At 46.0% G+C, this 9,652-nt stretch overlaps 1 non-coding gene across 1 annotated transcript; it reads left to right on the plus strand.

The window, feature by feature from the left end:
* The first annotated feature begins 470 nt into the window (after positions 1–470).
* Positions 471–656, plus strand: LOC138775523 (U2 spliceosomal RNA). The gene has a single exon (XR_011360574.1). It is a non-coding gene; the product is annotated as a U2 spliceosomal RNA (small nuclear RNA).
* Positions 657–9,652: the final 8,996 nt, after the last annotated feature.

The raw sequence follows: 9,652 nt of genomic DNA on the forward strand, positions 1-9,652 counted from the left end.
CAACACTTTTACTGCTGATGCTCATCTTGGACCTTCACCTGACAATAGACGCCGGTAAGTGGGCCTTTACTAAAAATTGTTCAGTACCCCTGCCCTAAACTGTAATACATTACCCGGCCCTGCTTCCAGTCTTCTCCTGCCCTCTGATTGCTTCCTGGCAGCTCTAAAGCAGTCTCTGAGCTGACAGAGCAGGCAATCACTGACCGGGACTGCTGTGGCCAGTGATTGCCTTAGCAGCAGCTCAGAGCCCGCCTTGAAGCTACATCTGCGGTGACAGGAAGGAAGAAGACGGCAGGAAAAGACCAGAGCGTGGACAGGTAATGTATTACAGTCTCAATCCTTAGCCGCCAGCCGCACATTACTATTACACGTAACGATCAGCGGCCGATGAATTTGGTGTCTGACCTAAAAACACGATCAGCACGAATCGCTCCATGTAATAGGGCCCCCTAATAGTCTCATCAGGATTCATCAGAACCTTAGCCTTTTGGCTGAGTCTAGTATCTGTTCTTATCAGTTTAATATCTGATACGTCCCCTATCTGGAGATCATATATTAAACTAATTTTTATAACAGGGAGATAAAAAAAGAGCCTGCTCTGCCCTCTAAAGGCATTGACCTGGTATTGCAGTGCCTCCAGGATCAGTAAAAAAAAAAAAGATGGGATGCCAAAAAAGTTTTTGAGTTCTGTAGCAAACTTTCCTAGAAGATACACCTTGAAAACTGAATTGAGTTCAGGGGAGTTTGATAACAGAGGTACCACTGTATAGTTTATTTCATATAATCTGTATGTATCCGTCTTCCCTCCGTCCATACTGGGCTTTCCGATTCATGAAAAGAATACAAAAACAGAAGTAAAGACTGACACACAGACTAAGATTCTGAATTACAGGCTGGGTCCTTATGGGGGGAGTCTACACTTAGGGTATGTGCACACTACAGAATTTCCATGGAGATCTAAAGCGGATTCCGCTGGGTGGCCTCCGCTTGAAGTTCCGCCTCTTCTATGGACTCAATATTTACTGCGGACTCCCGTTCCATAGACTCAATAATATTTGCCTGTGGATTCCGCTGTCCGCCCAGAGAATTGAGAAGTATATGGAACTTCAAGCGAAGGTCGCCGGGCGGAATCTGCTTGAAGTCTTCGTGGAAATTCTATAGTGTGCATGTACCCCTATGAGTAATTTTTAAGTACTGTCCAACAATCCCGGATAATCCGTCATCTCCCACTTCCTCCAGAATTGAGGATTTTTATAAACTTTCAAAACCTAATCTAAAACTTTTTCGAAAAGTCATCCCACAAGATACTGCGCATGGGATTAGGTTTTACGGCGACTCATAAGCGACGCCGTTAGCGAGTTACTGTAATTTTCAGTATGGTGCAATGGGACGAGGTTTAGCAGAACCCAATCTAAGTGATAGAACGCAGATGAGCTCCATAAATCAGGAGTTTCCATCGTTGCCGTTTTTGTTTTTTCCAGATCAGAAAAGATTGATCCCGGCGTCGGATTTACGCATTGCGTCTAACGGCAGAGCGCAGCCGCGGAAAGGCCATAAATGACAGGAAGGTATTAAAGTTTGAGTTGCGGGAACGCGCGGAGATGTTAATGATCAGGCAGTTTCATAAGTTTCTGCATAAAAAAATAATTACGGCTTAATTGCAACAAAAGAATAAAAAAAGAAAAAAAAAAAGTTCCAAGGAAAGTGCCGCCGCTGCCGCCTTCTTCGGGTTGGCACGCAGCTCTGCGTGGCGGTGCCAGATGAGCAGATGTGGCTTGTTGAGACGCTTTCAGAAGGTGCCTTCTCCAATCCATTGTTCAGAGTCTTAAGTGTTCCCTGTCTCTGACAAAACGAGGAGTCGGGGACAAAAATAATCAGGCGCGTTATTACGGCGCCGTCCCTGAAGTCGCACCTGTGCTGAACGCAGGTTATTGCTGTCGTCTTGTAATGGGATTACAGTCACAAGGAAAGAAGGAGAAATTAACTTTAAGAACCTTTCATTGGCTTCGGTGTATAGAACAGAGACACCTCCGGGGGAGAGGAGCAGGTGAGTGATGGTGCATAGAAGACACCTGCGGAGGACTGCGCGCTCCTGCCCCCTGACTGCAGCACCGGATACTGCAATAACCATCTCTTACATTTACAGCTACAAATGTCTACTGGTAATATAATCTGTCCGTGTTCCTTAGCAACACTGAGAAGGATGCCAGAAGTCCCGGATAGCAGGAAGAGAATGGCAACAAAACCACTATATTCGAGATGGGGATTATAAAAGGAGTTACTTAAAGGGGTACTTTAGCAAAAAAAAAAAAATAATAATAATTCTTTCAAATTAACTGATTATAGAAATTTAAAAATCTCAAGTCTTCCAGTACGTATCAGCTGCTGTATGTTCTGCAGGAAGTGGTGTATTCTTTCCAGTCTGACACAGTGCTCTCTGCTGCCACCACTGTCCATGTCAGGAACTGTCCGGAGCAGCAGCAAACAGGGTTGTGGAGTCAGAGTCGTGGAGTCGGAGCTAGTTTTGGCTGGAGTCAGGAAAAAAATGTACCGACTCCAACTCCAGCTTTAAAAAAGTCTTTAAAATATGTAGAATTGAATTTTGATATGAATTTTACAAGTTTTGCTCATGAATATATTATGAGCAACATTCTAATAGTACACTGGCTCTATTACATAAGGGTGGTCGGGGGGGGGGGGGAGTATCAGTAATAGGACACTGGCCCTATTACATAAGGGTGGTTGGGGAATATATCAGTAATAGGTGGTCGGGGAATATATCAGTAATAGGACACTGGCCCTATTAGATAAGGGTGGTCGGGGAATATATCAGTAATAGGACACTGGGCCTATTACATAAGGGTGGTCGGGGAATATATCAGTAATAGGACACTGGCCCTATTACATAAGGGTGGTCGGGGAATATATCAGTAATAGGACACTGGCCCTATTACATAAGGGTGGTCGGGGAATATATCAGTAATAGGACACTGGCCCTATTACATAAGGGTGGTCGGGGAATATATCAGTAATAGGACACTGGCCCTATTACATAAGGGTGGTCGGGGAATATATCAGTAATAGGACACTGACCCTATTACATAAGGGTGGTCGGGGAATATATCAGTAATAGGACACTGGCCCTATTAGATAAGGGTGGTCAGGGAATATATCAGTAATAGGACACTGACCCTATTACATAAGGGTGGTCGGGGAATATATCAGTAATAGGACACTGGCCCTATTACATAAGGGTGGTCGGGGAATATATCAGTAATAGGACACTGGCCCTGTTACATAAGGGTGGTCGGGGAATATATCAGTAATAGGACAGTGGCCCTATTACATAAGGGTGGTCGGGGAATATATCAGTAATAGGACACTGGCCCTATTACATAAGGGTGGTCGGGGGAATATATCAGTAATAGGACACTGGCCCTATTACATAAGGGGGGACAGGGAATATATCAGTAATAGGACACTGGCCTTATTAGATAAGGGTGGTCGGGGGAATATATCAGTAATAGGACACTGACCCTATTACATAAGGGTGGTCGGGGAATATATCAGTAATAGGACACTGACCCTATTACATAAGGGTGGTCGGGGAATATATCAGTAATAGGACATTGGCCCTATTACATAAGGGTGGTCAGGGAATATATCAGTAATAGGACACTGACCCTATTACATAAGGGTGGTCGGGGAATATATCAGTAATAGGACACTGGCCCTATTACATAAGGGTGGTCGGGGAATATATCAGTCATAGGACACTGGCCCTATTACATAAGGGTGGTCAGGGAATATATCAGTAATAGGACACTGACCCTATTACATAAGGGTGGTCGGGGGAATATATCAGTAATAGGACACTGGCCCTATTACATAAGGGTGGTCGGGGAATATATCAGTAATAGGACACTGGCCCTATTACATAAGGGTGGTCGGGGAATATATCAGTAATAGGACACTGACCCTATTACATAAGGGTGGTCGGGGAATATATCAGTAATAGGACACTGACCCTATTACATAAGGGTGGTCGGGGAGAGGTTGTCGGTCACTATTTGGCAGTTTGTTTCTGAGCTGGAAGAGTCCATTGTGTGGGGGGAGATATGTGCTGTTCTCTTCCTGGATGCTGGATGACTGTATATGAGCAGCAGTGTGATATGAAGATATCCTGTGTAATATAGAGGAGGAGGAGAAGACATAAGTAGTGTAGCAGTAACCTCTGTCCTAAGTGTGGGGTTTTCTCTCTGGGAGAAGATTGTGTGTTTTTCTTAAGTGTTCTATGGCTGCAGCTGTGTGTGTGGTGTGCACTATGGCTGCAATAGGCTGTGTGTGTGCTATGACTGCAGCAGGCTGTGTGTGTATGTGTGCTATGGCTGCAGCAAGCCGAGTGTGTGTGCGTGTGTGTAGTGTGTGCTATGGCTGCAGCAAGCTGTGTGTGTGTGTGTGTGTGCTATAGCTGCAGCAGGCTGTGTGTGTGTGTGTGTGTGTGCTATAGCAGGCTGTGTGGGTGTGTGTGCTATAGCTGCAGAAGGCTGTGTGGGTGTGTGTGTATGCTATGGCTGTAGCAGGCATTGTGGGTGTGCGCTATTGCGTGCCCCCACAGTGACCTTCTATATCACTATGTGACCTTATATCACTATGTGTGACCCCTCTCTATATTACTGTGTGTCACCCCCTGTATATCACAGGCATCTGGCATTGTTAGCAGTGTTTCTTTAACCCCTTAAGGACAGAGCCTGAAATGGCCTTAATGACAGAGACAAATTTTATGAAAATGACCTGTGTCACTTTAGTCATTAATAACTTCGGGATGTTTTTACCTATCCGGGTGATTCTGAGATTGTTTTCTCGTGACATATTGTACTTTACATTTCTGGTAAATTGGAGTCGATACTTATAACGAATATTATGAAAAAAAACCCAAATAACGTGAAAAATTGTGAAAAAATGCATTTTTTCCAACTTTGAAACTTTTTTGCTTATACAGAAAGTGGTTATGCCACATAAATTATATATTAAATAGCATAGCAACATGTCTACTTTATGTTGGCGGCATTTATTAAACGATCTTTCATTTTTTTTTAGACAATAGAAAGCGTAAAACATAAGCAGCAAATTTCCAAATTTTCTGTAAAATTTCAAAATCAGATATTTTTAAGGACCTGTTCAGGTTTAAAGTGTATTTGAGGGGCCTGTATGTTAGAAAGCCCCACAAAGCACCCCATTTCAGAAACTGCACCCCCCACACTCTGCAAAAGCACATCCAGAAAGTGTTTTAACCCTTTAGGAGAGTCACAGAAATAAAAGCTAAGTGTGTAAGAAATTTGAAAATTTTAATTTTTTGTGCAGAGATTTTATTGTAATCCAATATTTTTCATATTTATAAACTTATTACCAGAGAAATTCACCCCAATATTGATTGCCCCGTTTCTGCAGTTTATAGAAATACCCCATATGTGGCCCTATTGCATTGTTTGACGGAACCACAAGCCTCAGATACAAAGGAGCGCCTAGTGAATTTCAACGCCTCCGTTATATTTGGTCATTTCTGACTGTACCACTTCAGGTTGGCAGAGGCTCTGGGGTGCCAAAACCTAAACAACACCCCTAAAGGGACACCATTCAGAAAACTACACCCCTCAAGGAATGTAACAAGGGGTGCGGTGAGCATCTGGACCCACAGGTGCTTCACAGATTTTCAGAACAATATGGCGTGAAAAAAGAAAAATGTATTTTTTACATAACGTTGTTCTAGCCTTCAATTTTTTATTTTCACAAAGGGATAAAAGGAAAAAAAAAACACAAAACGTGTAGTGCAGTTTCTCCCGAGTACAGAAATACCCCACATGTGGCGATAAAGTGCCAAGGGGGCGCAGGACGAGCCTCCAAAGGGAAGGAGCGCCAATTGGCCTTTGCAAGCTGGATTTTACTGGAATGAATTTCAAGGGCCATGTCGCATTTACAGAGCCCTCGTGCTGCCAAAACACTGGAAACCGGCACAAGTGACCCCATTCTGGAAACTACACCCCTCAAGGAATCTAACAAGGGGGGCAGTCAGCATATGGACCCCACTGGCGACGGGCACAAATGTGGAACAATGTGACGTGAAAGGGAAAAATTTTCATTTTTTCACTTTCACGGCACAAATGTGCCCGTCATCAAGGGGTCCATATCCTCACTGCACCCCTTGATAGATTCCTTGAGGGGTGCAGTTTCCAGAATGGGGTCACTTGTGGGGGTTTCCAGTGTTTTGGCAGCATGAGGGCTCTGTAAATGCGACATGGCGTTCATCGTCCATTCTGGCCACATCCAGCCTCCAAAATCCAAATGGCGCTCCTTCCCTTCAGAGACTTGCCCTGCGCCCACATGGCGCTTTATGTCCACATGTGGGGTATTTACAGACTTGGGGGAAATTGCTCTACACATATTGTGGTTTTTTTTCTCTTTTAACCTCTTGTGAAAATGAAAAATTTAAGGCTAAACCAACATTATAGTGTAAAAAATGTAATATTTCATTTGCACACCACATTGTTCCACATTTGTGCCTGTCACCAGTGGGGTCCATATGCTCACTACACCCCTTTTTACATTACCTAAGGGGTGTAGTTTCCATAATGGGGTCACTTGTGGGGGGGTTCAACTGTCTTGGCAACACAGGGGGCCTTTTAAATGCAACATGGCCCCTCGAAATCCATTCCAGCCAAATCCAGCCTCCAAAAACCAAATGGCGCTCCTTCCCTTTGGAGGCTTACCCTGCACCCGCATGGCGCTTTATGTCCACATGTGGGGTATTTCCGTACTCAGGGGAAATTGCTCTACACATTGTGTTTTTTTTTTAATCTTTTAACCCCTTGTGAAAATGAAAAAATCAAGATCAATGATTTAGTGTAAAAATTAAACATTTTTTACACTAAATGTTGGTCTAGCCTTGATTTGTTCCTTTTCCACAAGGGGTTAAAAAAGAAAGTTAACACAAAACGTGTAGGGTAATTTCCCCTGAGTACGAAAATACCCCACATGTGGACATAATGTGCCATACGGGCACAGGGCAAGCCACCAAAGGGACAGAGCGCCATTTAGAGGCTGGAATGGAGGATGGAGGCCATGTCGCAATTACAAACCCCCTGTGCTGCCAGGACAGTAGTAACCCCCCACAAGTGACCCCATTCGGGAAACTACACCCCATAAGGAATCTAACAAGGGGTGCAGTGAGGATATGGACCCCACTGGTGACGGGTACATATGTGGAACATATGCCGTGAAAATAAAAAATACAATTTTTCATTTTCACGGCCCAAATGTGGCCGTCACCAGGGGGCCATATCCCCGCTGCCCCCCTTGTTAGATTCCTTATGGGGTGTAGTTTCCAGAATGGGGTCACTTGTGGGGGGTTTCTACTGTCCTGGCCGCACAGAGGCTTTGTAATTGCATCATGGCATCCTCTAATGGGAATGGCGGCCATACCTACTTAGCTGGGGAAAAGGGACAATTCTAATTTATTTGGGGTATTAGGCCAATTATTAGTTTATAAGGTTGGAAATGACAGGTGTCCATCAAACTCAACCTGTGTTGATCCAGAGGAAGGCAAAAAACCCTCGTGAGGCAGACGACAGTAACCTCATCACAGGGGAAAATTCCTTCCCGACTCCATATGGCGATCAGAATAATCCCTGGATCAACGTGACCCCTGAAATAGGAATAAGGGACAGAATTTAGATAATGTAGAACCCCAGTGACGTGTGGTGCGCCTTGGAGCGATCCTGTATGCAGAGGCCGGGGGGATCAGGAAGGACACCATTTTCCAGTGTGACACCTGTCCTGATCACCCCGGCCTCTGCATACTGGATCGCTCCAAGGCGCACCACACGTCACAGGGGTTCTACATTATCTAAATTCTATTACTCCACACTCTGCACTTCTTCTGGGGTCTTCCTTTCTCCAGTGTGGGGGACGTCACCTGGAAAATGTTGTCCTGGTGCGATACGGGGTCCTTCATATCCAGAAGCGCTGGGTCCGCTCCATGGCTGCTAATATTAGGGCGCTATTACTGCTTCTGATATTTACGGATCGTGCCGCAAGCTACAGTAGCTCGGGCAGCGAGGGACCGAAAGAGGGGGTGCTGGTATAAAAGTTATCCCCGTACAGGTGGTGACCTTTATCCAGCAGTGGGAAGCTCAGTTCCCAAACTATCTCCCCACTAACTCGGAGGATGGGAGGGGGGGAGGGGACATCTGGGGGTGGATTTGGGTGTCCCTTCCTTCATACACTGTAAGGGTACGTGCACACTGCGGAATGGCGAAGGATAACCCCTTTGTGCATTCCGCAGCTGGCACCCGCCGGCGGACTGATGGAGGCGCGCGTCTCCGCTCGTGTCACACTCTATTCTATGCACAGGCGGATTCCGCCCTCTGTCCAAAAAATGAACGTGTTCATTCTTTGGACGGACAACGGAATCCGCCCGTGCATAGAATGGAGTCTATGACACGGGGGGAGACACGCGCCTGCATCACTCCGCCGGCGGGTGCCAGCTGCGGAATGCACAAAGGGTTATCCTTCGCCATTCCGCAGTGTGCACGTACCCTAAATCTGTAAGTGTACCCAGAGGTACGCTCACAGAGTTTGTAGAATTTCACGCCATACCGTCATCTCTAATTGGGACGGTACTGGCGGGAAAGACGAGTCTGGGGGGCAGCGTACACTACGCTACCCCCAGACACGTCACTGGATGATGAGGGCGATGAGGATGAATGGAGGAACAAAGGACCCCCCATTCATCCTCATTGGCTGTTTCGGTGTCGGAGGCAATAATAACGTATGCGTCCGACGCCGAAAACACCCTGGGGGCCATCTTTATACGGGGACTAGTATATGGGGTATGTAAATGTGTAGTGGTGTAGTGTAAAACTTTATTTCATGTAGTGTGGTGTAGTGTAGTGTTTTTTACGTGTTTTTTTGACAGTAAGAAAAAATATCCCTACGCCAAAATGGAGGAGTTGCTGATCAGTGGCGCACTTATGTGCGATGCTGATCAGCACTCAGCGGTGTTAGGGCGCAAAAAAAGAAGGGAAAAAAAAATTGAAAAAAAAAATAATAAATCTTATTAACCCAAAGCAACTGATCAGTAAATGATATTCACTGATCAGCCACTAGGGGGCAGTAGAGCAACGCTGCCAGAGATTACCGAGGCCCGCCAAACCCGAGGACCCGAGCGATTACGAAGATTTCCGACGCTGGACGACCGAACCCGGAAGTGACCCAAAGAAGACGCGAGGACGGCGCGGACCGCAGATAGTCGCTCCGGACGCCCAGATCAGGTGAGTATGGTACACCTGCACCACACACACCTGTTCTGCACCCCTCAGCTACCTAGCTACCAGAACCCGGCAAAACAGTTTTTTACAGTATGATTGCCGTGATGGGCCGGCCGGTACTGGCCGGCCTATCACGGCGATCGTGGGGGTGGCATCGGCGCCATCTTTCCCCAGTACACTAATGGCGATTGGTGCTATCTCGGACAGCACCAATCGCCATTCCTGTCCGGGTCACCGATGACCCGGAAAGCTGTTTTCAGCTGCTATATGCTGATCTGTATTGATCAGCATATAGCAGCGATCGTCGGCACGGGAGGGGTTAATCA

Source organism: Dendropsophus ebraccatus, unplaced genomic scaffold, assembly GCF_027789765.1.
Source record: "Dendropsophus ebraccatus isolate aDenEbr1 unplaced genomic scaffold, aDenEbr1.pat pat_scaffold_1699_ctg1, whole genome shotgun sequence".
Classification (NCBI taxonomy): Eukaryota; Metazoa; Chordata; class Amphibia; order Anura; family Hylidae; genus Dendropsophus; species Dendropsophus ebraccatus.